The sequence below is a fragment of the Schistocerca serialis genome, chromosome 2 (assembly GCF_023864345.2).
Source record: "Schistocerca serialis cubense isolate TAMUIC-IGC-003099 chromosome 2, iqSchSeri2.2, whole genome shotgun sequence".
In the NCBI taxonomy this organism is placed as follows: domain Eukaryota; kingdom Metazoa; phylum Arthropoda; class Insecta; order Orthoptera; family Acrididae; genus Schistocerca; species Schistocerca serialis.
This window is the reverse complement of record NC_064639.1, coordinates 61913840-61930373: the sequence shown is the minus strand read 5'-3', so window position 1 is coordinate 61930373 and position 16534 is coordinate 61913840. Positions and strand designations below refer to the sequence as shown.

General features: G+C 43.7%; 1 protein-coding gene and 1 pseudogene across 1 annotated transcript in view; both read left to right on the top strand.

Annotated features, from left to right (window-relative positions):
• LOC126456761 (caskin-2) overlaps positions 1-16534 on the top strand; it is a 960013-nt gene that overhangs the window by 487116 nt on the left and 456363 nt on the right. The gene's annotated exons all lie outside the window — the stretch shown is intronic.
• Positions 3619-3736, top strand: LOC126458957 (5S ribosomal RNA; annotated as a pseudogene).

The window sequence follows — 16534 nt, the reverse complement described above, 5'->3', positions numbered from 1 at the left end:
CGATCTCCTTCAGAGACGCACCACATTTCCCGACAACACTCCAAACAATTTTACCTAATACAGTACTGATTTTACGTCACCGTCTCGGTGTTACCACTAAACCTTCTCTCAGTGATAAGGCATTATCTCACATTTGCCCACATTTAATTCAGTCCAAGTCTTTCTGTGGTTCCTTGCGACAGTGTAACGACGACAACTTACCGAAGAAAACGGCATCTTCAGCGGACAATCTTGTAGTGTCGGTGACATTAGAGGGGCTGTTATGCTTCCATGGTGCACGCTCCATCTTATTTTCATTTCTGTGGGGCATTCGTCGTCTAGTATAACTTTCAGGGTCCTTCTAGTCAAATATTCCTCGATGCTTCTATGACTAGCCGCGGAAAGGTCGATTTAGCGTCGGAGGAAATCAAGTGCACATCATGTCCTGTAGGGGTATTGGTTGTAAAGATGTGTCGTGTTACACCCAGTCCCGTGGATTGTTTATTTCGCTCTACAAAATAATGCGCTTCCAGAAGTAACTGGAGCATGCTGGAATGCAAATGGAACTGCTGGCTGCCAGTTACTGAAACTTGTGTCGAAGTAAAACTGTTCTCTGACTATATTTACAAAACTATTGCGCATATTCTTAGACAAACCTCCGATTTTATGTGTCCCTTGCCTATCAGCAAGACTGGAAAATATTGGCAAAAACATCTTAAATTATTTTTGACTGGGTTGCTTAAACAGTACAAATATATTTTGTGCGATGCGCCATTCACTTAGCTGGGAGAGCGGTTAAGGAAATCTGTATAGTTTTGTCTGGACAGTCATCCAACAAAAAAGTCTTAGAAAAACATTACTTTCTCCAACGTACTAATGGCCACAAAAATTAAATAGGGTTCTCAACGGAGGACAGCAGAGAAATGTTATTCTTCTCGTTCCGTCGTAAAATTACACAAACGAGTGATGCGGATCGTAGCATGCAACTTTTAGCGTCGCCCTCAAGCTTGAGAAATAGCCGCCTAAGGCATGTAACAGTTGTCAACGCCAAGCAAACCCTCCCTTCCCCCCCCCCCCCTCTCTCACTCTCTCTCGTCTTACGCCTGTGTTGGCGTAGGAGACGAGTGTTTTTGTCGCTGCAAACAGAGCGCCACAGGAAACTTGAGACGCACCAAATCTTGCTGCCCTTGAGGTTTCTTTGTGCCGAGTTGTTTACTCGACGCTTGTCGAGAGATGAATTGCTCTGTGCTGTAAACCACAGAGCCCATGTTTTCTGTTTGTTCCTTGGCTGTTACAGCAGCAGAGCTTTACTCACGGGTAGAAGACTGCTCAAGCTAGATACTGCAGTGTTACAACTCACCTAAATAATAAGGTTCCCATCTTACTCACTTTCGTGTCTCGCCAAAAAAAAGATGGTACCATTATCCCCATGGTAAATGTACGATAACGTTGATGGACTAAGCATATTGCAATATCACAAAGAAGTGATAAAGAAAACCGCGCATATCAGGTTTAGGCAGGCAACGTCCTCCGTGGTATGGGTTAGCGTCAGCGGCTCGTAAAGCGGAGGTCACGGGCTCGATCGGCCCAACGTATTTAGAAGTCCCGCCCACCTCTTAGAATGATAAGAGGCTCAAGATGAATGCGTGCACCGGTGGCCTGCCGGGACGTTGTGTAGCACACGACACTCATTGGCTGTCGTAGTTCAATATCTCTGTCCGCAGATGGCAGGAAAGAAATAACAGACCGTCGTACCAGTGCATTGTTCATTTCGCCATAAGAGTGTACGGATCATAGGACGTGAAGGGGCGTTATTATGAGAATTTTCATGTTAATAATTGATTTTGTTTCGTTTTAATTATTTTACACTAATATTACTAATGAATAAGCAAAGAACCCGGTCAGGTCCGATGAAGGGACTCAGAAGTCCCACTTGCTATATATAAATTAAAACAAGTACGCTTTTCTGTTTTTAATTGCTTTGGTAGTATTCTCCAAAGTATTTAATCGTTTGATCCAGTTTTTCCTTTACTGGGCAGGAAAGCATTAAATGTGGCGCTTGTGTGTATGCGTGCGTGTGTGTGTGTGTGTGTGTGTGTGTGTGTGTGTGTGTGTGTGTGTGTGTGTGTTCTCTAGTTACGATATTAAAATGTGTGTGACATCACTGTAAAACAAATGAGAAAATGATACGTCGGAACAAGGTGGCGTGCACTGCCCTTATGGCAGGACGTTCTTTTTTATTTTTATTTTTTTAATTTTCTTAAAGCCAGTAATTCAACAAAGCAAATTGTCCGAAGCAATGGCACAACTAAACCGTGTGACGGTAGCTCTTGTGCTGCTTCGTCAAGTTATGTGAAGACTTGGATTCTACTCGCTACCCACTACTGTAAACTTCTTGTGCGTTTCTAATCAGCGAGTTGCTGTATATTGGCAGTGTTCAGGGCGAGATCACAACGGTAAAAGGAGTCTGATAGGCCTGTATGGTTGTAGCTATTTGGTTTCACATTTATTTGTGAAACTTGCCTTCAAATATACGAAGTGATAAATAAAATCTAATAATTATTTAACGTGAGTGTATCATAAACTGAGTATTTTTTAACTTTATGTAGGTTAGTGTACATGATGAAGTATCAAAACGAAATTTGATTTTCTAAATAAATCATGAATCCTCAAGTTCGTGAGTAACTGCAATCAGGTTACTGCCTATTTTAACACGAATTACTGTTTCACGAAATTCATCAATGGTCTTTAATAAGCGTGTGTCTGTAATTAATTGGTAGGTGCAGCAGATATATTTTCGGGGTGCACTCAGCCTCGTGATGCCAATTGAGGAGCTACTCGACCGAATAGTAGCGGCTTCGGTCAAGAATACCATCATAACGACCGGGAGAGCGGTATGCTGACCCCACGCACCTCCTATCCGCATCCTCCACGGAGGATGACACGGCGGTCGGATGGTCCCGGTAGGCCACTCGTGGCCTGCAGACGGAGTGAGCAGATATATTTAGGGGGGTAACTGTGAAAGACAGCCTGCAGATGAAAATGACATTAATAATATACGTCTACATGATTACTCTGCAATCCATAATTACCGCATGAGCCTGGTAGGAGGTTCACTGAACCTCCTTCAAACTGTTTCTCCACTCTCGAACAGCGCGCAAGGAAAATGAGCACTTAAATCTTTCCGTGTCATCGCTGATTTACCTTATTTTATTACGATGATTATTTATCCTTTTGTAAGTAGGCGCCAGCATAATATTTTCACACTCTGAGGAGAAAGTTGGTGATTAAAATGTTGTCAGAAGGTCCTACCGAAACGAAAAACGGCTTTGTTTAAATGATTCCCACCTCAATTTGCGAATCATTTTCGTGGCGCTCTCTTCCGCATTTCGCGATAATACAAAACGAGTTGCCCTTCATTGAACTTTTTCGATGTCTCCATCCGTCCTATCTGATACGGACCCCACACCGCACAGCAACACTCCAAAATAAGCTGGACAAACGTAGTGTAAGCAGTCTCTTCTGTAATCCTGTTGCGTTTTCTAAGTGTTCTGCGAGTAAATCGCAGTCTTAGGTTTGCTTTACCCCACCACGTTATCCGTGTGCTCTTTCGCATTTGTAATCCCTGAGTATTTAGTTGCCAACGGCCTTGCCGCAGTGGTAACACCGGTTCCCGTCAGATCAGCGAAGTTAAGCGCTGTCGGGCTGGGCTAGCACTTGGATGGGTGACCATCCAGTCTGCCGGGCGCTGTTGGCAAGCGGCATGCACTCAGCCCTTGTGAGGCAAACTGAGGAGCTACTCGGTTGAGAAGTAGTGGCTCTGGTGTCGGAAACTGACATACGGCCGGGAGAGCGGTGTGCTGACCACATGCCCCTCCATGTCGGCATCCAGTGACGCCTGTGGTCTGAGGATAACACGGCGGCCGGTCGGTACCTTTGGGCCTTCATAGCCTGTTCGGAAGGAGTTTAGTTGTTTAGTTTAAGTATGCAGTTGAATTCACAGCGTTTAAATTTGTGTGATTTATCGTTTAACCACAATTTAGCGGATTCCTTTTAGTATTCGTATAGATGACTTCACACTTTTCATTATTTAGAGTCAAATGCCACTTTTGGCAGCTTTCAGACATCTTGTCTAAATCATTTTGCAGTTGGTTTTGATCATCTGACGGCTTTACAATACGGTAAATGACAGCATCATCTGCAAACAGTCTAAGAGGGCCGCTCGGATTTTCTCTTAGACCGTTTATGTAGAGAAGGGACAGCAGCGGGCCTATAACGCTTTCTTGGGGAACGCCAGATCTTACTTCTGCCTTTCCGTCAGTTAGTACGAACTGTGACCTTTCTGACAGGAAATCCCGAATCCACTCGTAAAATTGAGACGGGACTTCACAGGCACGCAATTTCATTACAAGTTACTTTTGAGGAACGGTGTCAAAAATCTTCTGGAAATCTAAGTATATGGAATAAATTTGACGCCCCGCGTCGATAATCGCCATTACCTCGTAAGTGCTATACTTTACATAGGACCAGGGTTTCTTTGCGTTTTCTGTCAGACTTGTTGTGGAAATCATTAAAAGCATCTCGCAATGAAGTTTGCGCTAAATTTCGAGCTTCTGTAAAACTATGCCAATCCTCGTGGTTTCGCATTCTTTGAAATTCACATCTACATGGATACTCTGCAAATCACATTCAAGTGCCTGGCAGAGGGTTCATCGAATCACCTCCACATTTCTCTATTATTCCAATCTCGTATAGCGCGCGGAAAGAATGAACACCTATATCTTTCCGTACGAGCTCTGATTTCCCTTATTTTATCGTGGTGATCGTTCCACCCTACGTAGGTCGGTGTCAACAAAATATTTTCGCATTCGGAGGAGAAAGTTGGTGATTGGAATTTCGTGAGAAGATTCCGTCGCAACGAAAAACACCTTTCTTTTAATGATTTCCAGCCCAAATCCTGTATCGTTTCTGTGACACTCTCTTCCATATTTCGCGATAACACAAAACGTGCTGCCTTCCATTGAACTTTTTCGATGTACTCCGTCAGTCCTACCTGGTAAGGATCCCACACCGCGCAGCAGTATTCTAAAAGAGGACGGACAAGCGTAGTGTAGGCAGTCTCCTTAGTAGGTCTGTTACATTTTCTAAGTGTCCTGCCAATAAAACGCAGCCTTTGATTAGCCTTCCCCACAACATTTTCAATGTGTTCTTCCCAACTTAAGTTGTTCGTAATTGTAATACCTAGGTATTTAGTTGAATTTACGGCTTTTAGATTAGACTGATTTGTCGTGTAACAGAAGTTTAACGAGTTCCTTTTCGCACTCGTGTGGATGACGTCACACTTTTCGTTATTTAGGGTCAACTGCCACTTTTCGCACCATTCAGATATATCTTTCTAAAGCCTTTTGCAGTTTGTCTTGATCTTCTGATGACTTTAGTAGTCGATAAACGACAGCCTCATCTGCAAACAACCGAAGACGGCTGCTAAGATTGTCTTCCAAATCGTTTATATAGATAAGAAACAGCAAAGGGTCGACAACACTACCTTGGGGAACGCCTGAAATCATTTCTGTTTTAGTCGATGTCTTTCCGTCAGTTACTACGAACTGTGACCTCTCTGACAGGAAATCGCAAATCCAGTCACATAACTGAGACGATATTCCATAAGCACGCAATTTTACTACTTGCCGCTTGTGTGGTACAGTGTCAAAAGCCTTCCGGAAACCTAGGAATACGGAATCGATCTGAAATCTCTTGTCAATACCACTCAGCACTTCACGTGAATAAGGAGCTAGTTGTGTTTCACAGGAACGATGTTTTCTAAACCCATGTTGACTGTGTGTCAACAGACCGTTTCCTTCGAGGTAATTTGTAATGTTCGAACACAATATTTGTTCTAAAATCCTGCTGCATATCGACGTTAACGATATGGGCCTTTAATTTAGTGGATTACTCCTACTACCTTTCTTGAATATTGGTGTGACCTGTGCAACTTTCCAGTCCTTGGGTATGGATCTTTCGTCGAGCGAACGGTTGTATATGATTGTTAAGTATGGACCTCATGCATCAGCATACTCCGAATTTTGGCGTGCTACAGTCGCTGCCTCTGCATCAGCGTTTTGACCCGTTTTGTGAACCATGGGGGATCTGCAGCATCTCTTATTAATTTTTTTGCCGTCGATAATATTTCTTGAACTCGTACCACGAGTGGTCCGCGTCTTGTGTTGGCACAGTGAGGCTGGCGCGGCTGCTACGAGTGAGCCGCGGCGGCGTGGCGCAGCCCGCATCCCCTGTGAATGCGAGTCAAATATTTTGACTTCCGGAATGGAATAAACAGCTACAACAATTGACAGGTTTATGCAGTCATCGATTGCTAGCATTCTTCTGTCAGAATTTCTGTTTCATCAGCGAAGTTAGTCGTTTGTCTTTGCGGTCTGCAACATTACATTCTCAATAGAAGAATGTATCGAAATTGGGAAGCGCGTGTGAAAACAGGCTCGGAGAAGAAAACTCGCGAAATTTTGGAGGTCAGGATCCAGATAGAGAACTACCAGCAGAGAGAGCAATACCGAGGCGCATAAAAATTGACCCATCTACGGATCTGTGCAGAGTGTCAAACGACAAGGAATTCCTTCAGTTAACACACCAGAAGTTATTGCAGAAATTCACGGAAGACTTATTCAAATCCCAAAGAAGTCTACACGTGAATTGGTCGAAGAGGCGCATGTAAGTCGGAGAAGTTGGCAACGGATTGAAAAGTTTTAAGTTAACGGAACACTGTGTAATGGTTGTGCAGCATTTACGGGAGGATGGCAGTCAGACACGTGTAGATTACTGCACGAGGCATCTGAGTAACGCCAACGATAGCTTGTTAAAGCCTTTCCATTACATCACGAGTGATGAAGCGTGGTTTCATGTCTTCGATTGTGAGAATCCACAGAAAACGTGGTACTGGGCAACGGAGGATCCTAACACTGTGTGCCGACACGATTGCGTATATGGAAATTTTTGATACATTTTGTGCTCGACTCACTGAATGTTAAAGAAAACACGCTGGTTCCAGGAAGATGGGGCAACATGCCACACGTCTGAGATGTCCCTGTAACGAGTCCACGATGTCTTGACTGAGTGTCAACAAACATTTATGGCCACCACGTTCTCCGGGTTTTGTTAGCACACTGGACTCGCATTCGGGAGGACGACGATTCAATCCCGCGTCCGGCCATCCTGATTTAGGTTTTCCGTGATTTCCCTAAATCGCTCCAGGCAAATGTCGGGATGGCTCGTTTGAAAGGGCACGGCCGACTTCCTTCCCCATCCTTCCCTAATCCGATGAGACCGATGACCTCGCTGTCTGGTCTCCTCCCCCAAAACCACCACCACCACCTTCTCCGGATTTTATTCGCGTGGGGCACTTAAAGAGCAACGTCTATGAAACAAATTTACGCACAATACAGGCCTCAAAGACAACATCAGTCGTGAAGTTGCCACCATCGATATCCGAACTTTACGCCGGGTGCATCTGAATGTCCGCCAACGCGTACAGCTATGTATCGATGTTGCACAAGGTCTCTTTCAGCATTTTCTATAAACGTATTTTTCACTGTATTTCTCATTGTAAATAATTGGTAAGTCAGCTCTTCGTTTCCGTAATTTCAGGGCATTTGCTCTATACTTACAAGGGCTACTTTTATCTGCCCCACCCTGTATAAGAGAAACTTGAGTGGTTACGAGTTGTAAGTAACCGACAATGAAGCGAAAGTGGCTTGCAGCGGTAATTGTACCAATACTTAAAGCAGCATAGGAGGGACAGTGATTCCTCTGCCTGCAAGTCGGGAGTGCTGACGCAGGTGGCGGGTGGGCGGTGTCGGCTGACAGCGTGGCTCGCGTTTCAGCGGCAGCTGCGGCTGGAGAACAGAGGACCATCATTGTCACGCACCACCGATACTCAAGGAAGCGTCCGCCGTACTGCATGGCGCATTTTGCTTTCAGTATCGAGCGAAATTAGTCGTTTCTTCGGTCGCGTTAATCGGGAATTGCTTTGCGCGGCGAACAATCCCACTAATTTTGACAACAGAGCAGATGGTTCGCGCTCAGAAGGAGGGCCGGCACCGGTGGCGCACGCCCGCACGCTGCAGCTCGGCTTTACCGCTGCGAAGTCCCTCAAAGAATCGGTGCGAGTTCGGGGAACCGACAGCGCGATTCGTTCGTACACGACGCACCGCGAACAGCAAACGCCGGACTACCGGTTACCCAACTGCGCTCGACACGTAACCACGCCGTCACCTAAGTATGCGGAGTGCCTTCACACGTTAGCGGTTCGCTCCAAAGATTTCCGTCCGCCATAACCCAGAACCTCATACTAGACGGCGAACGGCGAACAGAAGCGAAGGTTTCATCGAGTGTAGTAGGAGAAGATGTAGTGTTGTGAGTGCAGGTAGAGGGCTCGTGCAAGCTACGGACGCCGCTGCTCACTGAAGATGCTCTCGTCTGTGCAGACTGCCTTCGGTGAACGATCCTAAAGAATGCATCAACACTCCAACTTTCTGTAATCAGTCTAAGCTCTCATCACCTGTCGATAACACAAGAGGAGAGCTCAAGATTATCAGTGTACAGATAACGTCATGGAGAACGTTACATTGTACGAGTACATAGTGACAGTGGGGAGAAGGGAAGATGGTGTCAAATGCGGGCGAGAAGTGTGGGCCTTGAACGTCGCACAGCTCTAGGACGTACACAAGACAATGTGCCTACCACACAGATTCACATTAGTTTTCACATCGTGAAGATTTCGTGCTTGACACACAAAATAATGCCACCGGCGATGGGCTGTATGCCCCAACTCCGGTCTGCAGTTGAATATTTTCACGGTGTGCAAATACGTACAAACTGCGGAAAACCGGGAGTACAAGATTTTCTTGACAAACCGTCACGTTGCAGTAGTATTAGTTGCAGCCGTCCTTTCTGTTTGCCACCGACATACTGACAAAGATTTTTAAATAGGTTACTGATTCGAAACGTAACTGGAAGAAAACGGCCTATTGACCTCAGTACAAGATTAGAGCCAGACATAAAAGCCCGCATCTCGTGGTCGTGCGGTAGCGTTCTCGCTTCCCACGCCCGGGTTCCCTGGTTCGATTCCCGGCGGGGTTAGGGATTTTCTCTGCCTCGTGATGGCTGGGTGTTCTGTGCTGTCCTTAGGTTAGTTAGGTTTAAGTAGTTGTAAGTTCTGGGGGACTGATGACCATAGCTGTTAAGTCCCATAGTGCTCAGAGCCATTTGAACCATTTTTGAACCAGACAAAACATTTTGCGCGAACACGGCAACTTAGTGGCAACTAACTTCAGTGACCAATATTCCAGTAAGAGAACTTGAAGTCGGTTAATTCTCTCTGAAATGAAACAATAGTTACCGTTAGTTGCAGTACGTGGAACTAGGTAAGTAATCTTTCTCGTATTCGCCTGTTCGCCGAAGACATCCACTGCTTAGCGGCGGACGACTCCATTTGCCGGCGCCCTTACCCACTGCGCGTCGCCTCGCGGCCACACCCCTCCACGCCTCTGCCTCGCCGACGCCTAACCCTAACCCTAACCCTGACCCCAGGTGAGCTGCTCACTACGCCCGTGTGTCCGCTCATCTCCACTAGTTTGCAGCGGAGGAAGCGCCACAACAGCCACTATTTCATGTTTGTGCACTTTAATTGTCTTTTTTATGGCTCTATGCATTAAATTTCGTGAAAGCCGTCATTTGCCAGCGTGAGGTCTATCATTATTTTAATTAAACACTTTTATAATTACCTAATACGCCTCCTTGCGCATTATCGAGCAATTACGGACAAACATTACGTTATAAGCTTCACACAGCAGCGGAAAGATCAGGATGTAATGGTGTTCCGTATTACCGTCGAATTACGTAAAAATACCTAATAGCTGAATTTACACAATTCATGTGCTGAACTTTGTCACAGACGTCTGCTGCACAATCATCATTGGCCATGACACAATCGGGAATTAGTTTACATGCTGTTTGCTGTTGCTTCTGAAGCCTGAGAAAGGAATCACAGTGTTCATCTGATAATAGTTTCCGCATGAACCAAAAAGAATACATCACTGTCAGCAATGGCATTTTCTGTGGATATCCCAAGCCACCTCTATCAAGATCTTTAATTAGTTTGTGCTCAGCACCACATGCCAGCTGATTATCTATTGTTAAAAACTGAGCACAGTTACCACACTTTAACTTCTTTATTGTGCTGTAGCAACAGTATCCAGCAATGAACTACTAATACTGGACCGATAAGTTCCACATCACGTTGACTGACACTTAATTTACAAATACCTGATGCTGAGCTGTCACAGGCAACAGTAAGACATTCAGACTGTAGAGATCTAACTTATAATTTTCTTAGCTTAGTCACCTCGTAAAGGAAGCTCTAACAAAGTTGATAATCTCAGCTTTTTCTCGGCCTCAAATATTTGCCTCATTGATACATAGTACTGGGATCCAGACAGCTGTCGATACAATTCAAACCTGGATCCAAGGCATCAGTGTGAAATTTTCCAGGCATTTTAAGTTCTGACAGACAGTACGTTCCCAGTTATAATGATGCAAATGTTGTATGCTTCAGTGGAGAGTCTTTCCTTGCTGAGCGGCAAATTCATGGAGCTCCAGTTGTGTAGAGAATTTAGAAAATTTTCTAGAAATTTACACCTCTCATCATCCTTGTGGCTTGTTAGAGGCTTTTGCATTTCTTCTCTAAGTCTAAGGCCTTTCAAAGGGGACTTAAGATTCACAATTTTCCCCAATGTGCTTGTTATTTTAATAAATTCAGCAGTTCTTTCATAATTTTTAATGTTATTTGTAGGCCCCAACTCCAGTAAACATACACGTGATGTTGACGAACAAGCTTTACATTTTGTGTTTCTAACGAAAAGGGCCACACAGCTTTCATATGTAAACCACATCCAAATTTAGATAATGTGTTCATTACAATGTCGAATATGGACCTAACTGCAGAAAATGAAGCTTGCATTCTCATGGATATATTTTCAAAGCTGGGGAAGCAACATGTCAGAAGTTCATCTTTCAAATTCACCCAGTTATATCTGATGCGTTAATAAATGTGTACTGGGTCTATAACACAAAACAAGGGCCTGGAATGATCGGAAGGGTGTGGGTAGGCAGTACTAAGTTGTGGTGGATTTGCAAAATGCTAACAGCTTTCCTATTAATTGAGTTATTGTCAGACGAAATGCAAATAACCTTTCAACCTATGTCTTCCAACCCAATCAATACTTTTTTTATTACATTGAACAACTGGTCAGCAGTCATTTTATTTACAGGCAGGATGTGGACAACATCTTCAAATGGTGAAATTAGACCTTGCACCATAAACACATGAGCAGTTGTTACAAGAGTAGTGGTATCATGTGCCATACCAACTAAATTTCCTCCTTTGTAGTCCATGGCTGGCTTAATATGTATTTTATCGTACATGAGTGTCACAAAACAATCATGATGATTCAGATTCGATACTTTCTCCCAAATGTATTCTTGAAAGTTTGGACTGTTGGGATCAACATCAGAATTTGCACAGATGTTTCTAATAGTATTAGGATGAGGCACAATAATATTTCCAGTGCTCTGTATGAATCTGTAAGCATGACTTGAAATAAAAAACAACAAAGAAGCAAATACTAAAACATGGGGAGGAAACCCATGTCTCAGGAGGCGAAAAGCTTAACTGAAACTGGCTTCTTATGAATTCAGCTGCAGGTTTAGTTTTCCCCTCATATTCTAAGTTGTCTGACAACTCAAGAATGATGTCTTAAAGATGTTTCTCTTCCTTTTTGCACACTAAATTTGCAAGAAATATTATAATATTGTCTAGGTCGTGGATATTACTTACAGTTTTTTCAACTTTCTTGGAAGTGTTTTCAAAACCCTTAACATGAATGCTTACACTCAGTTCCTGATTAATAATTATGTACAAAATATGTTGTGGTGTTCTTTCAGTGTCTATATAAAAAACAATATATTTGAATCATTCACCGCTTTTGACCACTTTTCAGTACAATACAATCAAGCTTCTTCAGTCGCCTATTGGCCGAGGCCAACGAGAAAGACAGGCCGCGCCGCCTACGTCACACAGAGGATGTCACGTGACCGGCAGCGTCCCAACATCTTGTCAATTCAGAACAGATAGCATCTCTGTCTAAAATGCGTCCGTGAAAGTTCTATATGAATTAAAATTGTGCTGGATACACATATACTGGATTTCTGAATACTGGTAAACTTCGATGCAAGATATACTTAGAAACCTAGCAATCAAGAACACAGTTGTAGGCATATGTATTTAATAGCTGAAAAACAGCAGATCTGGCATGACAAATAAAACATATGCATCCCAATTAAGAGTTTATTCAATTTGTTTGCTTACTAACCAAGCACAGTTTACGTCTAGATGTATGTGGTTTTAGACATTTTTTGCTTGTGGTTCATTTTTGTCTCCAGTAACCGGTAAAGTAATTACACCACACAATAATTGCACGAACGAAAGGAAAGAATGTGATCAGAATTTTTTCTAAAATGCAGTTACAGACAACTAATTTTCGAAAGGCTCTCACATAGAATTTCATTCATAACATTATTTGTAAGTGTATGAACATTTCTTACAGACAGCGAAATATTCATATCACAGTGATCGAAACAAATTAAAAGACGGACGTGTCATAGGCATTTCCGTTCTAGATTATATTCATGCAAGGTGCAGAGAAATATAGGTAGACCGCCTTTGCTTTCAGTAGGTGTGTTTTCCTCATACGATTACATCTGCAACACCTGAGATAAACTATCATCAAACAGCGTACTACAGATCGTTTCCACAAATCAGCAACAAGCACTACTTGATAACATCAACATGTTTAGACAAAAGAGAAGAGACCATAAAAACCTGTTCTGTTTTGGCACACGTCTCGGGATCAAAAAAGCTACCCCCATGTATTGAGCCGGATTTAAATGAAAGTTGTGGTTGCACATAAATCTCATTTAACAACAGAGACACTAACAACTCATGTTTTTATAAATATTTCACCCTGTTTTCTAAATAAGGACTTGTTTGAACTGATGAAGTGACTAACTGGTAATTACAAATTAGTTTTTGCAGGGTTCGTGCGTGAGGTAAAAACATTAAATCACATTTCCTCAAGGCATTGTATGCGCTGACAGAATGTACATACAAGCAGCATGCCACTATCATGGTGTTGTTGCCAATAATGTCTGTTGTTTTTCGAGATTTGTGATACCTGGAGTTGTTCTACGATAAATTTCAGTTGTGCATTTTCATCATAATTTGGGATAGTGTGCAACCAACTGACACCACAGTTTAATTTATCTGTAACACTAGGCAAAATTTCCCCCTTCTCAACCATTGATATTACATTTTCTAATACGTTTATGGAAGTTAATTTCTTCACATCATTGATGGATGCATTAATTGCAAAATTAATTCCTTCACTAACATATACTCTAAAGCTCAAATCACTGTTAACAGTGATGAATGCAGTAACACAAGGTTTTCCCCTGTCTAATCCCAAAAGACAGATATGCAGTTTTCCATCATCTCTAATCACAGACCACTTGTTGCTGCAAATTTTCTGACCTTCTAGAAATACAGAAATGTCATTGAGACACGAAAGTAAATTTTGTTGGATGTGTAAGTTGTTTGACTCAATACTGTCTTGAACAGGTTTTTTAAGATTATCGTCTTCCACATCAGCAAAACGTCTCACTTTTGTAGTTGATTTAGAACAGTATGAGGGAGTGTTGGGAAAAATAGTTGGCACAGCATTTTCGGTGAGTTTTGGGATTATTCTGGGAAATTTTTTCAGTTGTCCTCTGTCCATAATTATGTCCACTCGAATTACACACGATTCATCGAAGTGTTTTACACAAATATTTGGCCGTTTTAGTTTGGTCGAGTCTGTTGGGATATTTCAAAGCCACAGTGCACGTCGACTCTCGTCAGATGGCAAAGAAAATGTAGTCGTTCTCTGTGTTTCGGAATCATAATTCGACCGACAGCCGAACACACTACATCGACGTGGCATTTCAAGAGTTCCAGATCTAGAAATAAAATGAAACCATATTTCAGTACATTACCTCGAAGTTACAGAGAGATGTAAGATCTCGAAATCACGTCAGGATAAACACACACAAACGGTTAGGATCTTCTAAAGTAGTAAACGAAGATGCATTTGGGGTTGACATACCTTGCTTACAATTATCAATGTTCCGCACACAACACCATAAATATAACAAATTGTGGATGTATCACCACCACACATACACGTATACACACGTGTTCTGTTGATGCACTTAGTTAAACTCCACTTTTGTAGTACGAAAAACAAACGCAGCAAGTAGCAATCCTCTTTCACACACGTTGCTTCCACTAGCAAAACAAGACGCCGCGTGTGACGTCACGTTGACGCGCCGGGGCCTTCCTTTCTCGTCGCCCTCGCCTATTGGCAGAGAGCGGTAAGGCCTCGTGACGTAGGTGGTGTTGTCTGCAGTCAGCCGCAGCTGCCGTGGCGGAGCGGAATCAGCTGGTCGCGCGAGCACACCGCAAACGGCCCAGGAATCGCTCCAGGCAAACTGAGGCGCCCGACCTGGAGCTCTCCTGTACTGACGGCTGCGTCGACCACTGTTCGTGGAGGTCAGTGTGTTAATTATGAGAGAACGACGGGACCTCGAAACACACATCGCACGCCGCTACCCGGAATACCACACGTATTGCAGTAATATGCCTTTGCAGGCATTCGCTATTATGGAAGTCACTCACGCGCCGCTTCCTCAATGATATTAATAATAGTAGTGGCAAGTAGTAAGATTAATTGTTCTACTCAGCCCAGAGACTTCGGGCAGCCGGTGTCGCCCAGAGGACGCCTGCGTGCCCGATGGCTTCTGTATGGAGACAGGGGATCGCCGCCGTGTGTCACTGGAGAACGTGATAAAAACCTGAAGTCTCTTACAAGTAGCATTTTGCAGGTGGCGTTCATAATTTTTTCTGTGGTACTTTACACTAGCACGAGTTTATGTAGGCCATTTCCACGTTAAATAATTAAAATTGTACATCCATGGACTATATTTTGCTTTAGACAGTTTAGTCGATTATCCGTATTAGTAACAGAAACATATGAGTAAAGATCCTCAGATGACGGCACTTGCCGTTATACCCTCTAAGTACGGGTAACAACATTATTTGTGTGTGTGTGTGTGTGTGTGTGTGTGTGTGTGTGTGTGTGTGTGTGATGTCACGTGGATACCCCCAGGGCCAAGGATAGATCGTAGATGACTTTTTTTATATGTATAGCGTCACTCCAAATACATACCACTGAAGGGAAATCTTTTCATCGTTATCTAGCTCCTCTGTATATAGCCACTGTAACTGCTTATTTAAATGATAATAGTGTATGTTGAGCAGAGGATGGCGTCAGGAGGTCACTGACTGACGGATAAGGATACGGGATGACCCTGAGATAGCCATATCGAGAAGTGAACCTTAGCCACCGCACCATGACATGGACAGTATTTGCAGACGCTGCATTCTTGAGGTACAGACGTTGTGACACGACTACACTGTCACTGATCTATAATTCTGCGTGTGTGACGAAACAGTAAATCCTGGGGCTGGCGCTAAAGACAGAGAAGCAGCAATTCTACCTGGACAGTGTTGTCAACTGACGATCAAGTCAGCCAACTGTCACGGGACATGCCTGTCCTCTTTCATGATTTGAACAGCTATCAGCCTCACTTTCTCGTTCAGCAATTTGGCGGTAAGGACAGTGCCGTCCCTGGTGCCGTTAAAAAGTGCGTTTCTTTTTCCTAGGGAATAACGCTCAGATTCCTGGATTTCCTACGTTTCGCTCACGAGTCTCTTCAGAAACGTTCTGCACATCACTAGCGTCGTATATCCTCGTGACGCAAAGTTTGAGCTTGTGACGAAAAAGGGAGTTTTTCCGTATCAGTACCTGCATTCGATGGAGAGACTCCACCAAACCACATTGCCTGACGTACCCACATTTTCCAGTAAACAGGCACTGTCGTAACAGATACGAAGTACGAGCACGCGTTGTATGTTTCTCAGGTGTTCAGCATCTCTTATTTAGTAGAATCTGCTAGATTCTACATGAACACTAGCACCTTCACCGACCCCAAGTTACTTTACGGACAGTTTCACCTATTGGGTGAAGGACCGCGATCCACACCAAGTAATCAGGTACAATCCAGGAGCGATCGCGGGCGTTTTCGAGGAGTTCTGAAGTATACTTGGCCACATAGCATCTCGATCTTGCCTAACCCATGAATGAGTGAGGACGAGTACAGTGCATCCTGTGCTGGCCGCTTTGGCCTAGCGGTTCTGGGCGCTTAAGTCCGGAACCGCGCCGCTGCTACGGCCGCAGGTTCGCATCCTGCCTCGGGCATAGATGTGTGTGATGTCCTTACGTTAGTTAGGTTTAAGTAGTTCTAGGTATAGGGGACTGATGACCCCTTG